The sequence below is a fragment of the Camelus dromedarius genome, chromosome 17 (genome assembly GCF_036321535.1).
Source record: "Camelus dromedarius isolate mCamDro1 chromosome 17, mCamDro1.pat, whole genome shotgun sequence".
Lineage (NCBI taxonomy): Eukaryota > Metazoa > Chordata > Mammalia > Artiodactyla > Camelidae > Camelus > Camelus dromedarius.
The window spans coordinates 17,081,991-17,096,272 of NC_087452.1; the positions used below are offsets into that span (position 1 = coordinate 17,081,991).

At 40.6% G+C, this 14,282-nt stretch overlaps 1 long non-coding RNA gene across 1 annotated transcript in view; it reads right to left on the reverse strand.

Moving 5' to 3' along the window:
- The window catches only part of LOC105095265 (uncharacterized), a 743,648-nt gene that overhangs the window by 111,294 nt on the left and 618,072 nt on the right, over positions 1-14,282 (reverse strand). Inside the window, exon 13 of the long non-coding RNA XR_010384800.1 lies at positions 4,088-4,144. This is a non-coding gene — a long non-coding RNA (uncharacterized LOC105095265). The remainder of the gene's footprint in view (positions 1-4,087; positions 4,145-14,282) is intronic.

Below are 14,282 nucleotides of genomic sequence, written 5' to 3' on the forward strand. Positions count from 1 at the left end.
GCCACAGTCCAGGTGGCCTTCGAGGCAGGTGACAGCAGAGGCCAGGATGGTATTAACTTCATCAGAGTAGATAAGTCAGCGGGAGCTACTCAATCACTTGACAGAAGTCAATTCAGAAGGTATCTGAAATGCCTGGCTTTAAAGATAATCATGTTACGAATCAAAAAGGGGTCTTATGTTTGAGTCATGCCTTTCAAATGCAACAAATCATTATACCTGTCAAGATTTATGGACAGATGTATTTATGTTGACACTGGACCACTAATGCTTTGACAAATGAGGGGCCTTGACATACACAACAGATATGTCCAAGTCTATTTCCTGATTCAAAAAAAGGGATGCAGTAGAGAATGATGACAAGCTAGCGATGTGGGCTGGCCTGGCTCTGGGGGGCTTCTGCCGTCTGGCCACCCCCACTATGGCCCCTCGCCCATTACAGCAGGCCCAACGACGTTAAGCACAAAGGGCCCCTCTCGCCAATGAGTAAGACTAGAAATGGCTGATGTGAAAGTTGAATAAAGAATAGATTCCCCTGGAGGTTACCCCCACACAGAAATGAGTCTGATTCCTCAGGCCTCAAAGGACTTGTGGCCCTCTGTGAAGGAAGTGAGGAGAATTGGATTAGCTGCTGAGAAACTGAGTGTGGTGATGCAGCGGTGGCCTCAGCTCCTGATTAAGTTTATTAAGGACGCTAATTCCTGTCAGTGAATTAAAGTCAGGGCTGGATGCAGACCCAAACACCTGGAAGAAATTTGTTTTGGAAAGAAAAGAAAAGCCTGTAAAGAGGCAATTAGATTTATCATCTATCATCAGGAATTTGATAAACTCACGATGGTCAAAAGGGACTTTAGATGAGATTCATTAATGTAACAGGATCTGGAGCATTAATAAGAGGGGCCTTTGCAGATGGAATTGTATTTCTACCTGTGTGTTTTTGGATATCATCCCCTGAATTTTTTTTTACCAACTCACACCTAAGGCAACTAACTTCCTAAGGCCAGACTTAGGAAAATCCAATCTATAATAACATAGTCCCTGGATTAAAAGAAGGGATTTCTTTATTACAGGAGAATGCAACACACACCAAAGCTTTCTGGGAAGGAAACAAGAGCCTGGAATGACAACAGTGAGCTTCTATATAGGGTCAGAGATTGGGCGGTGGCCATTACTCCAGAGGCAGAAGGTAGCATCACTAAGAGGTCCCCATGAGACACAGCAGGTAGCTTCAGCCCACGTGTCTCCATGCCTGTGCACAAACACACACACACACACCCCTCCTGAATTCCGTTGTGATGATGGAAGGCAGAAGGATTAAGAGGAGTTCCGGGTGGTAGAACAACCACTATCCCAACAGTCATTCATTCATTCAGAAAATATTTATGAACACTTCCTGTGCTCTGGACACCAAGTCCTGAAGATACACCAGTGGAAGATCGCAGATAACACGCCTGCTCTCAGGCGCTGACAGTCCAGTGGTGGGTGGTGTGAGGGGAGAAGCATCAGCAAGGCAGATTAAAAGATAAATGCAGGGTGAGACAGATGCTGTAAAGCAAAGAACTTGTGGGATGAAGAGTAACGTGGAGGAGGGCACCTGAAGAAGACTTTACGGGAGGACGGCTGAGAGAGAAGATAGGAAGGAAGAGGATGGAACAGCCACACCGAGACCTGATGTGCAGTGAGCTGAAAACTCCTGAGGGAGGCAAACTCTTGGCTTGTTGGAGGAGAAGACAGAGAGTTGAGCATGAGAGAGGAGACAGAGTAAGTTACGGCAAAGAGTGAAGAAGAACCAGTCAAGTCTTATCATCAGATTTCACTCGAAAAAAATACATCTGATTGATCTGTCAGTAACCTACTGTAGAGAGGTAAGAAGGTGCGCAGGGATATGTACTAAGGCTGTTTAGTAATTCAGGCGAAATGATGGCTGTGTGGACCATATGGACGCCATGCGGATGGAGAGAAGTAGATGGATTTGGGATTTATTTTGGAGTCAAAACAGACTGTAATTGCACAGTCAGTTTCTTCTAAGGTTAGAACTTTTTTTCTTCCAACCATGCACCTAAGATTTATATGGAGATTAATGAAATGGTATCCACACAGTGCTTTGAATTCCTTGGAGGGAAGCAAAGCATTATTATTATTTTCTTTACTCATATTATGAATTTATTAAGTTTTAACTCCTATACAGAGGTAGGCATTTCACTGACAGCTGGGGTCTCATTTAGCTAACCAGGTGCCCAAGTTAAACAAAGGTTATATTATTATTGAAGTTATTATTGGAAAAACATAATAGCTCATGTTGAATACCAATAACAAAATCTAATTTCATATAACTCCAGCAGGCAGCTTAGTTATGGGGCATGGGTAAGGGTACTCAGTGATCAGGTTTCTGATACTCAATGTTCTCTTTTTCTTACCAGCTTTAAGGGGGTTTGGGGTCTTGAATGGTTCCAGCCCAGTTCATTCTAAATGATAGTTTTGCACAGTGGTCAAAACCAAAAATTTCTCCAGAATTTTAAATTAATCTCTTAAGGAAGTAAAGGCCAGCATGTTGACAGGGCAAAGGAAAAAAAAAAAAAAACCCAAATTAACTGGTCCTTAAGAAGTAATTAAACCCAGGAAATTTGGTTATAGGAGGAAGGGAATTTTAGAATAGGCTTATGATTAAATTAAACAAAGCATAATAAATGTAGTAAGAATACACAGTAATATATTTTTCATAGTTTGGATGTGAACAAAATCAGAGCTAATATATTGCCTGAGACCATTCTAGTCTCCCCTCCCCCGCAAGGCCCTCCTCCTCCAAAATTAGATTGTACCAGGCATAAACTGCATAGTTAGTTGTGAGCTCCATCACTTAATAGCTGTTTTTTTTTCTAAAAAAGATTAGAGCTTGCAAACTAAATAATATGGCTTAAATGAGGCAACTGTGTGCAGAAATACTGGTTAATGGCTATGTTAACCAGGGTAAAAAATGTCCTTTAATATGGACTGGGCACCTACTGAGGACATAGTCGCTGCTGTTAGCATTGGTGTGTGTCAGTGAAGTACACTATTAGAGCCTGAAATGAGGGCTCTCTGAGAGTCAGGACATCAATATATGTATAGTTGGAAGATGGCCATTACCAACAGCATTAATCCACATCATAAGTCAAATGGGCAGAAGGAGAGTTTCCTCTAACTGAGTGCTAAGTTGTGAACTCCTCATACTCCTTCTCTAGGTCCAGGCCCTTGCTCTCATGTTTCGTGCTCCCTTCCACCATAGAAAACATTAGTCTTCCGTCAGCTGCCTACCCAATTTCCATTTCCCTTTTCTTCTTTGTTAACAGAGCCCTGATTTTGACTGAGGTTGTCATGTGCCTGGGCAAAGTGTCCAGCTTCCCCGATTCCCTTGCAGCTAGGGTTGGCTCCGCGAGTCACTTCTGGCTAAGGAGATGTAAGTGGAAATCTGTTGGATCAGGCTTCCCGGAAAGCCATTGTTTTCCTAATCGTAAGAGGCCAGACTTGACTGGCAGGTCTTTTTAAAATTTTAGCCAACTACCCTTTGTTTCTTTCTCTTCTTTGTGCCAGAAACAAGGACATGATACCTGGAGATGCAGCAGACACACTGACCACATAAGTTGTCAAGCAGAAGGATAAAAGCTAACTCACTAAGGATAGGGGAGAAGTGAGAATGAGTGAGCCTGGGCCCTGCCAGAATTGTTGAGCAGTGATAAAAATCCTGGACTGCCTACTTCCAGATTTGCTAATACATTTCTAAGCGACAGTTGGCTGCACTCTTACATACTATCCTGAAACACTGAGGTGGACCATCAGCTTTTACCTGATTTGCAGAGCAATGCCCCCCACTTCACTCTAAGTTTCCTGAGGGCAGGAACAAAGCTTTCTTTATCTAAGCATTCCCTATGGTGCCTAGCTAAGAGCTAAAGACCTAGGGAACCCTGAACTAATTTGAAACCTTAAAAGGGATGCAAGAAACCTAAGGCTTCCTTTATACGAGTGATTCTCAACCAGGAATCACACATCAGATTCACTATGTGTGTGTATATATGTGTAAAAAGAGAGACACAATCATATACAACATAACTACCTGGGCTCCATCTCCAAGCATTCAGATTTAGAAGGTCCTGATTGGAACTTCTGGCATCTGTAAAGAAACAAAACAAAACAAATGAACACACAAACAAGAAAACCTCTATAGGTGCAATTGAAATCCTTTCTTCACACAACTGCCAGGACACGGAGCTTTAACTTCATGTACTTTATGTACACATCCACCCATCTATGTATCTCACATACTCCCTTCCAGAAAAGTCCACCATTCGTGGGTTTCCAAATTTTTTTGCTCATACTTGGAACTTTAGTGGCAAGAACTCCTCCCCTCCCCCCACTTATGAAACATGGTATATTATAATATCCTTTTCTCTTTTAGCCATTTGAGAGGAACAGAAATTAGAATGGTCAAGAGCTAAACCAGGGCTAGTTAGTCCAGAGCTTCTCCAAAGAGAAAGCTTCAAGATTGTGCCTGGTAAGGAGCTACAATGATCATATCTCTTAGCAATTAAACAAGCTCAAGCTGGCTAAATAGTGACTGTCTCTAGAATGGCTGAGGTAAGAACATGGTGGCATCCAATCAGGTAGGGACACTCTAGGGCTTCAGAGGGGGACTGTTTCTAAAAGTGGGGGGTTGATCCAGGCACATTTGCTACCTATATACCTTATGAGTGCATTAGAGACACGCTTATGAGTATAAAATATTTTGTAAAAAATATGGAGAAATTCAGGCAAAGGATATTGTAAGTCTTCTTTGATCAAAGAATATAGAAACAAACAAAAGGCAAACAACCAACCAAACAAAGATTTGTGTTTCATGCAAATTTTCCCCATCAGTGGATGATGCCAGTTTCCAGCCTTGGCAATTTTCTTTTCTACTACCTTAGTACACAAATTTTCCTGATTAAGGAAGTCCCCCATCATCAAATGTAAACCCTGGTCACACTGAAGAACTCATCTCTAAAGTAAGGAGTGTTTTATTTAGAGCAATAAGGGTATAATTACTTTCCATTGACCTTCAACTTATGGAAAAAGGGCAGGTCATGGAAGGCTGTAGATCTATCTTGTTTTATTTCAAAACAAATTCTATTTTTATTTTTTTCCCTCTTGGACCAGACTTTCCATGATCTGCACTGCGGGAGAGAGATGCAGAAGTATATAGATCCCCACAGAACAGGCAAACTCGCAATGGTATAATTTCAAAAACTGCTTACTTCCTGGCCAACCCTGAACCCCCTTTGGAGCAGAGCAGGACATTGTGTGCATTCCTTTCCTTCCTTCCTGAAAGTGATGGAGGCTAATGCAAGGCCGTGACGGGAAGTAAGCTGTAAAGGGTGTGCTACTCCCGATGGAGAGTCCATGGCTAACATTGCTAACTGATTGCAAAACTCTTCCCTACTGAGCCAAATGGAAGCAGAATCTACAACGCAGGGCCTCAAACAGTCCCCTCCAGTCTGTTGGAGATGGCATAAGCACATGGACCTGGTTGCCATCACCGGTGAAACTGAAGACCAATGCCCTGAGTGAGTGGGGATACTGAATTTCCCAGCGACCTATTCATACTTCTGCTTTATGACTCTCCCCTTGGCAATGCCAGCTCTCTAGCTGGTAGGTTTTTGAGATGTTACAGACCAAGTCCATCACACTGAGTGAGATGACTTCTTCAAATCATTCAGACCAATAGTTCTCCAAATGAGCGCGCATTAGAAACTCTTGGTGCTCGCCCACGCCCCTTGCCATAGATTAAGGTAAGTCCAAGGTAGAGTGCAGGTGATTCTGGCACAGGTAGCCCACACTTTTAAAAACACAATCCAAAACATAACCCAAAACCAAAAAACAATGTTATTTACTTTATGAACTCCTGTGGTTTTTTTTAAAGGAGGAAAGGGAAGAAGGGTGTTTACTAGTTTGACACATATCTCTTCTTAAAGGATCTTATTGAGACTCTAAGTCTAAGGAAAATATCTTGGAAAAAGATGAGCAATAAAAGAGCAAGCCAATAGCAGCAGCAACCTGCCACGACCTTAGACCTAGGAGCTGGAGAGAGCAAGACACCCAGTGGGGTGATGGCTACCACCTGGGCGAATGAGAGAAGCGGTCACTGCTGCTCACTGTGTCTCACCCCATACTAGGCTAACATTTTAAAGCCTCATTTAAAAGATGTATCTCAAGATAAACCTGTGCTAAATTAAAAAAAAAAAATAAAAATGAAAGACCAACAAAAAACCCCACCACCTTTGGACTGGTCTAATTTCTCTTCGGAGCGAGACTCTTTTCTGGTGGTTCTGGGGACTTAGAGGAGTGCCACGTATGGGGGGACAGTAGATACAGCTTCCAGTCCTGTTGCCCCACCCATTTGTTCAGACCTGAAAAGTGACACAGATGGAAGTCCTAATTATTTGTCCTATTTGTCTGGCCACTGATCTACCCAAGCCCACCTCTACCCCCTCAAACAATAAACTATGAAACAGTAGATTCTCAAAAACATGTTGAGTGGATGGACACATGAATCCAATTTTACTTCAGGAAAGAGCTCCCAGAGGTCTCCTGACATGGATTTGAGGGTCTTTTAAGGCCTCTGATTGCATCACCTGCATCACCTTTTAAAATATTTTTGCACGAAAAAAATTCTCTTCTCGGGAGCCCACTCCAAAGCCAATGCTGTCAGTTGGAATGCGCGTGGAGTGGCTTGATCAGGGAGCACTTCGGCTACGAATAATTGAGTAGAGCCTGGCTGCCAACGGACCCAGGGGCACAACCACTGTCTGACAACTTCCTCTGGTTCACAAGCTGCCCACTATGTATAAAAGAACAAAGGTTGGAGCAGATGTTTGCATGAAAGTTGTCCAGTTGAAAAATTGGCTCTAAGTCAAATTAAAAATAGGACTTCATAAAATAGATCACACTTGTTCGGTGACAGTCATTCACCTGTCTCTGCATTACTCAAGGTCAATGCTGCCGGCTGCTTTTTATATAGGGAAAGAATTGGCTACTGTTTCTCATTATGTCTTCTTAAATTTTAATGCCATCTTCTCAGCAAGACTGAATTCCACATAACTCTAGGACACCTAGCGTTGGAATGTAAGCCAGCCACAACCACGGGGGTCCATCTTCTCCTCCAGGGAACAAGTGAATTGTCCAGATTCATGGGGTGTGTACTTCCAAATAATGCCAGATTAAAATTTGTTTAGCTTTCATCTCAGTTCAGTTCAGTACATATTTACCGAGCCCCTACAATTTGCCAGGCTTTGTGTAAGGCCCTGAGGATCCGGTGGTGAATCAGTCAGACATGCTCTGGCCTCACCAGAGGAGCTCTGAGTCAAATGCAGGAATTCTTATCTCTTGGGAGCTACAGAGCCCTTCTGCAGTTTGGGGAAACCTATGAACCCTTTCGTGGGATAATATTCTTAAATATAATAAATACAGAGGGCTATAAAAAAATCAATGATAATAAAATTATCTCAATAATTTAAAAACCTGATATAATAATATATGTGCTTCTTTATTAATGTATTAAATAAATTCCTGTGTATTAAAGAAGTTCCTCTGATAGTGATGAGCATAAATATTTCAAGAGGTCAGTGATAACTGTGTTATGAAATATCTGCTCCATTGTTGACGAAGTCATAGCAACTGCTAACACTACTGGGTTCTGCTGCCTCCACACACGCTGGAAGGAAATGATGAATTTCAGTTTGAAGTTAGTGAAAAAAAAAAAAAAAGATGTAATTTTTTCCACAGCTAAGTCCATAACCACCCCTGGAGCCCCCCTGAATTTCTATCTGTGGATCACTTGGAGATTTGTCTAGTCAGGTTAAGTCAGATTTCCTGGTAGTGGATTAGATGATGAATTCGGTAATTATTCCTCTATAGCATATCTGTATCTGTATATCTAAATAGAAATAAAATATAATGTGTGGCAGATGGTGTGATTGGAGAGTATAGGGCTATTGTAATATCTAATCGAGGAAGGCTGGGACATCTGGAAGAAGTCTGCCACTTCCATGGACGTTGGGACATAAAATACAAGTAGAATTAAACCAACGGAAGGAGTATAAGGAGGCGGAATGAAGCGCTGTTTCAGACAAAACAAACCATATATGCAAACTCTAAAGCAAAATGGAGCATGCAAGGAAGGGGTGAGAGAAGTTTCCAGAGCTGGACTGTGGAATGGTGACGCGCGTGTGGCTGGGGAGGGCTAAGAGCTGGCACTGGACTGGGGAAGATACCAGGTCATTAGGGAAGATAAGCCATGCTAAGGAGTTTGGCCTCTGTCCTAAGGCTGGCGAGAAACCACGGTTGGTTTTTAGGAAGTGTGTTAATTTCGAGATCACTTGGACTACTATGTGGAAAGCAGATCATGAGGGGAAAAGAAAACCGGCAGAGAGACCGCTGGAAGGCTGCTGAGCCAATCTGGCCACTGACCCGATGTGGAAGTGAGCAGGACTCTGCGCTTACCATGGCACCTTCCCTGAAATTGAGATTTCAAAAAGAGATGTGGGTTTAGGGTAAGGGAGAAATACTGAATTTGGTTTTGAGTGTGGTCAGTTTCATGTGTCTGTGAGAAATCCAAGTGGCCATAACCAGTGTGCTGGTGTATATCTGCATGCAGTCTGATGCACAGAAATAAAATATGGGCTGGAGATGTAAATTAAGATAATCTTTTTCTTGTTGGAAACCAAACCAAAGATTCTAAAATTGGTGACAAACTATACTGAATCACATATTACATAATTATTTTTTAAAAACTACCATTTAATGCTATGTTTCGGCACCATAATATATAATTTGTATATATTTTTTCAGTCTTTGAAAAATTGTATGATCTAGGTATATTTGTGCTAACTTCACAGACAGGGAACATCAATACTGACAGAGGCTAAGTGATCTGTAGGTCATATGATGAGTAAAAGACAGAACCAGACTTTAAACCAGGCCACCTGATGCCCAAATCCATGCTCTTAAATACCACGTTCTAGGGTTTCCCTAACTAATTGCCCTCCGTGAGAAAAAAGCGTAACACTGCATTTACAGAAAAGACAATAGAAATTTCAGATTTTTTTCTTTCTCTCTTCCTGAAAATTCCACTAATCTCTATAAAATTTTCTGCACATTTTTGTTTGAAGTCACGGATTACATCTAATAAAATCTTTTTATCCACTTCATTGGTTTGTGTTGTATTTATGAAATAAATGGAAATACAAGTTTCACTTGAATTAGATTCATTAGGGAAGAAGAATATGCAGGAAAATGTTGTGAATCAGGTAGAATTATGTTAGTTGCAAGAGACGTACACCAAACCTGCTTCAAACTAGTTTAAAGAGGACAGAAAGATTCCCTTTAGGATGACTGGATTCAGGTATTGTTCAAGTGACGTCACTAGATTTGGTCTCCGTCGTTCCTTTACTGTGCTGGTCTTGTCACAAGGCTCCCTCCCAGTAGCTCCAGGTTGACATCTTCTTAGATTCATTTCCAGGAAAAAGAGCTTCTTTATTCCAGGCATTCCAGTATGATTCCCTGAATTGCATCTCTTTGGTCTGGCTGGGATCACACGTTCATTTGGAGCCAATCTCTGTGGCCAAGAGGAAAGATTCCAACGTCTGGCCGGGTCTGAGTCACAGGTCCACCCTTCAAGTGTGGGTGAGGACGAGGGTCCTCCCAAAACCATATTCACTAAGGGGATGATAGGGGTGGGATCTCCCCCCAAATGCAGCCCCTGTTAATACTAAAGGGAGGAATATGCACTGGGCAGGCAACAAACAACAGATGTCCATTGCATTTGGCCACAGCAAAATAAGATTCTAGTTTGTCACAAAGAATGCAGTTTTTATATAAATATCTCTGTGTCTAGAGATAAGAATATTTCAACAACAGTAAGTTCCACAGTTAACTATTCAATCACCAGGTGTTATTTTATGAGTCGCTTTGTGATTTTTTAACTTGACTCAAATAACATCACTAAGACATAAAATTTTAAGGGCACCTAGCTGCAAAAAATGAAAACCACCATCAGCAATGTCATCTGGCCTCCTGTCAGGAATTTCTAAAGCTATATATTCTGTGATTTGAAGGAAAAAAATCATCCCGGACACCGGCGGAACTTCTGTGCCAAGAATAAGTGACTCATCTTAGAGCAAAATAAGAAAACTAGCTCTCATTATCTAAGATCTATTTGGTTCCTGGGTTCAGATCGCTTGAGTTATCACTGTGAGGGTCACTTATAATAATTTTACGCTAATAATTCTCCGTACTTGAGGTACTTAGGATAACTTTTACTTTGTGGTGTTATCCTTATACACATCAATGACATACACAATTATGTAAATGTAACATTTAACAAAATAAGAACAAAATTCCATCCGTTAAAGATGAACTATAGCATTCTGAAGATGTGTGACAGTGTTAGTTTTGACTATAAGTAAAGGAAAAGCAAAAGGAAGAATAACTTAGTTACCTAATTGAACTCATTAGACACATACACTGTCTGCATTAACGTTGTATTTCTGTAGTGCCAATGTTAGGATGCCCGAGATGATAGATGTCTAGACATTTCTTAAAGAATAAGTTCATCTCACAACAAAGCAGAGCAAAATTAGATAAAGGCTTTTCTTCAGTATTTTTTTTTTTCTTTTCTCCCTCTCCCTTTTTTGTTCTTGGTACCCAGAGAGAGATTAATTAAAGGAGGAACAATAGGAAATTGTCTCAGGAAACTGATCAACATAAATATTTCAAGATCAAGAGAGGAAAATTAACAGGATGAAACTAACATTCACTGAATACCTACTACGTGCATGAAAATTTCCAACTAAGATAAAAACCTTTTTATTTTAAAGTAATTTTAGACTTACAAAAGAGTTGTAAAGAAAGTATAGAGAATTCTTATTTGTTCCTGAGCTACCCTCCACCTATGCTAACATTTTACACAATCGTAGAATGTTTATCAAAATTGAGAGATTAATTTCAGAACAGTATTATTAATGAAACTACAGACTTTATTTGGATTTAACCATTTTTTTCACTGATTATTTTTTCATATTCCAGGATCCAACCAAGGATTCCACATTGCATTTTAGTACAGTTCTTATAGATACTTATATATATGTCCTTTAGTCTGCATAACTTTCATACATGTTAAACAACAGAACTTAAGACTCCTGGTGGCAAGAACTCTGACAGCAAATGCTGTAACTTTTTATCCCTATACTTCACACTTAGCTTATAAATGAATAAACTTAGAAATTATATTAGGAATATTTTTGCTTAAATTCTTACTAATTAAAGAATTTTATATTCATACATTCAGAAATTTCCCCTTTAAAGAGTATGATACAGACAACTTCACATCCTGTATTGATCCAAAACTAGACAGTCAGGAAGATCAATATAGCACTTTAAGAAAACTATTAGTGTTTGATTAATTCAAAAGATAGGCATTTCTTTTCTAAGACTCTGAACAAATAAGCAAGAGGTGGTCAAGCAGATCTTGTGGTCAATTGGAGCCTCACATGCATTCCCGCTTTTTGATGTACCTTCATTTTTTTTTTTTTTGTTGGGGGTGATTATAATCACCTCTTCCTACGCAATTCCTTATGATGGTTTCACACTGCAGAAGGTGAGGGATGACCTTCATCTTCCTCCCACCTGGAGACAGCCCAGCAGTAGCTACAAGACCGAAGCTCAACCAGCTACAAATTGCTTCCCAGAACTTTGGATCTTGAGCAGACAACATAAGGATAAAAAGACCAGCCAGAATTCAACAGCCATCTCACCATTCTATTTCTACCATTAAACTCTGGTTTCTGCTCTCCAGGGCTCTCTTCCTGCCGATTTCTAAGCCAAATTCTCTAGTGGCCCATTAATTCTGAGTCTCCACCTCACCTTTCCTTCCAATAAATTCCTTTTTACTTAGGTTAACAGAATTGTTTTCTGTTGCTTGCAACCATGTGCTCTAAGTAAAACATACGAGATACCCTCTGGAGACACTGCTAATTCCTCACACAATTAGAATGCTTTGGAAGGCTTCCGAACTCTTTCTTATCCAATCCTTCCTTAGTTTATAACCTGAATGTTTAAAAGCCCAGAATCCAGTACTCCCTGTTTGGTCATATTCATCACACTTAGTTTTCGCTGTCTGATTTCTGTCCTAAATGACTCTTGCCACGCAGGCAGGGCCTCGGCCCTCAGCATCTAACACTGCATCAGACACATGGCAGGCACTCATTAGACAAGAGGGAAAGAAATGCATGATTATGAAACAAATCTCTCCCAGTCAATAGACATCCTTTACCGCTATTCACGGGAAGTCCCATTTGTACCTTTGTGATTCTGGTGAAGAGCCAACATTTGTGTCCAACCCCAAATTAGCAAAAGCAGATACAATTTCGCCAAACATTGAAGAAGATCCCTTTAAAGGGGCCAGAAACATTTTCGTCGTGTACATTGGAAAGTTGTTTACCAACTTTGACTTCACCAAATAGGCCCATATTATTACTTGGCCTAGGATACTTGAGAAAGAAACCACTTCCATATGCTATGCTGAATCTCATGATAGATCATTAAAACTCTTAAGGGAGACGTTATTTTTCTCTAGAGTTAAGACATATTCAGAATCATGGGCTTACAAGTTGGGGAAAAGCTACAGCCAACCAAAGCCATAACAACAATGTTTAGCAAATGAGCGTGATGTTTACAACAGGACCGAATGTGACAGCTTTCAAAGCATTATGTATATTTCCAGGCATACACATGTAGAGCTCTGACAGCATGTCACTTACAATTTTTGGAATAACGTGGATATAATTTATTAGAGTTCAAATATAGAATAAACTGAGCACACACTTCAGCCCAAAGTACTAATTTGTCTATTGCTGACAGTTTTGTGTGTGTTTTAAGGAGAAATAAAGACATTCTAATTGAATAAACGTTTTCCCTTTGCTAACCATGCCCTCTCAGGGTTAACAGCAAGCAAATGGAATAATGTGGATTCCTTGCAAAAGTAACCACAAATAAGACAACTATGGGGGAGAGGTGGGTTTCAGCTTTCCTGGTCGCCTGCCCTAGAAGTTTGCTCATATGTGATTGATTGCCCTGGTGAGTAATACTAGTTGGCAGACATTAGTAACACTTTGTCTTACTTTTGGTACAGTTGTTAGCTTTTCTATGTTTAGCATGTTTTCATATTTTAATAAGAATTCTGAAGCTGTGTATATATATATATTCAGCATTAGCCTGAAACTTGACACTTTTGATTCTGGGGTAATTTATAGCTTCATCTGTATTTGACATAACTACAAGATGCTTTCAACATATGGAATTATGCTTGTAAAATTTAACCTTATTACATTCCTTTTCCAGCCCCTGTGCATTTTTTTACACACATTTTACTTTGCATTTTCAACATTTTGATTAGATATTGTTAGTGCGCTTGGCACGGTTTTGCAGGAGGCACGGAGTATGGGAGAAAAGTAGGGGCTACGTGGAGTTGTTTTTTTTTTGTTGTTGTTTTTTTGACAATTGACCAGGAGGCTCCATTTCATTTACGACGCGAGATGGATGAGGTACCAGCCTGAAATCCTTTGTGATGTGGCCAACAACACGAGTACCAGGAATGTTTTTACCCCTGCCCTTAAGTATCGGATGAGGTGTTGGAAACATGCGGGCTCTTCCAGTATTTTGCGTGGTGCACTTGCTCCCTTCTGGGAGTTGGATCACATCCACCAGGCGAACCATGTGAAAGGCAGGAGCCTTCAACAATGGTGTGATGGAAATTTAAATAGGCAAGGACCAGCGCCAAGTTTGCGGAGTATTGTTTCAGGCTGACTTTAAGCTCCAGCCAATGAGTGGCTTGGCTTGCCTACTTTGAGGCAGAAGTTGAAAATGGCTTATGGTTGTTTTGAAAGTCCTGGGAGTTTCCAGATACTTAATAGCACCCCGCTCCAACCCCCCCCCTTCTTCAACCTGAGATAGTTCTAAGGGCTGGCTTGATCTAGGAAATGGCACAAAATACCCCCAAGAAAGAAGGCTCTGAATGGTTTTAATTCACAACAACAAACTACAACCAAAATTAAGTGGATGATAATCCATTCTGTATTTGCTTTATTTCAGTTTATTGCAATGGAGAAGTGCATTTTAAATGCTTTATTATGTTCTTTCTATGGAGTTCAGTTAACACTGCCTCGGGCTCAAGAGGAGGGGAAACTTAGAGGTTTTTCTTAAACAAAAGAGAGGAGTGC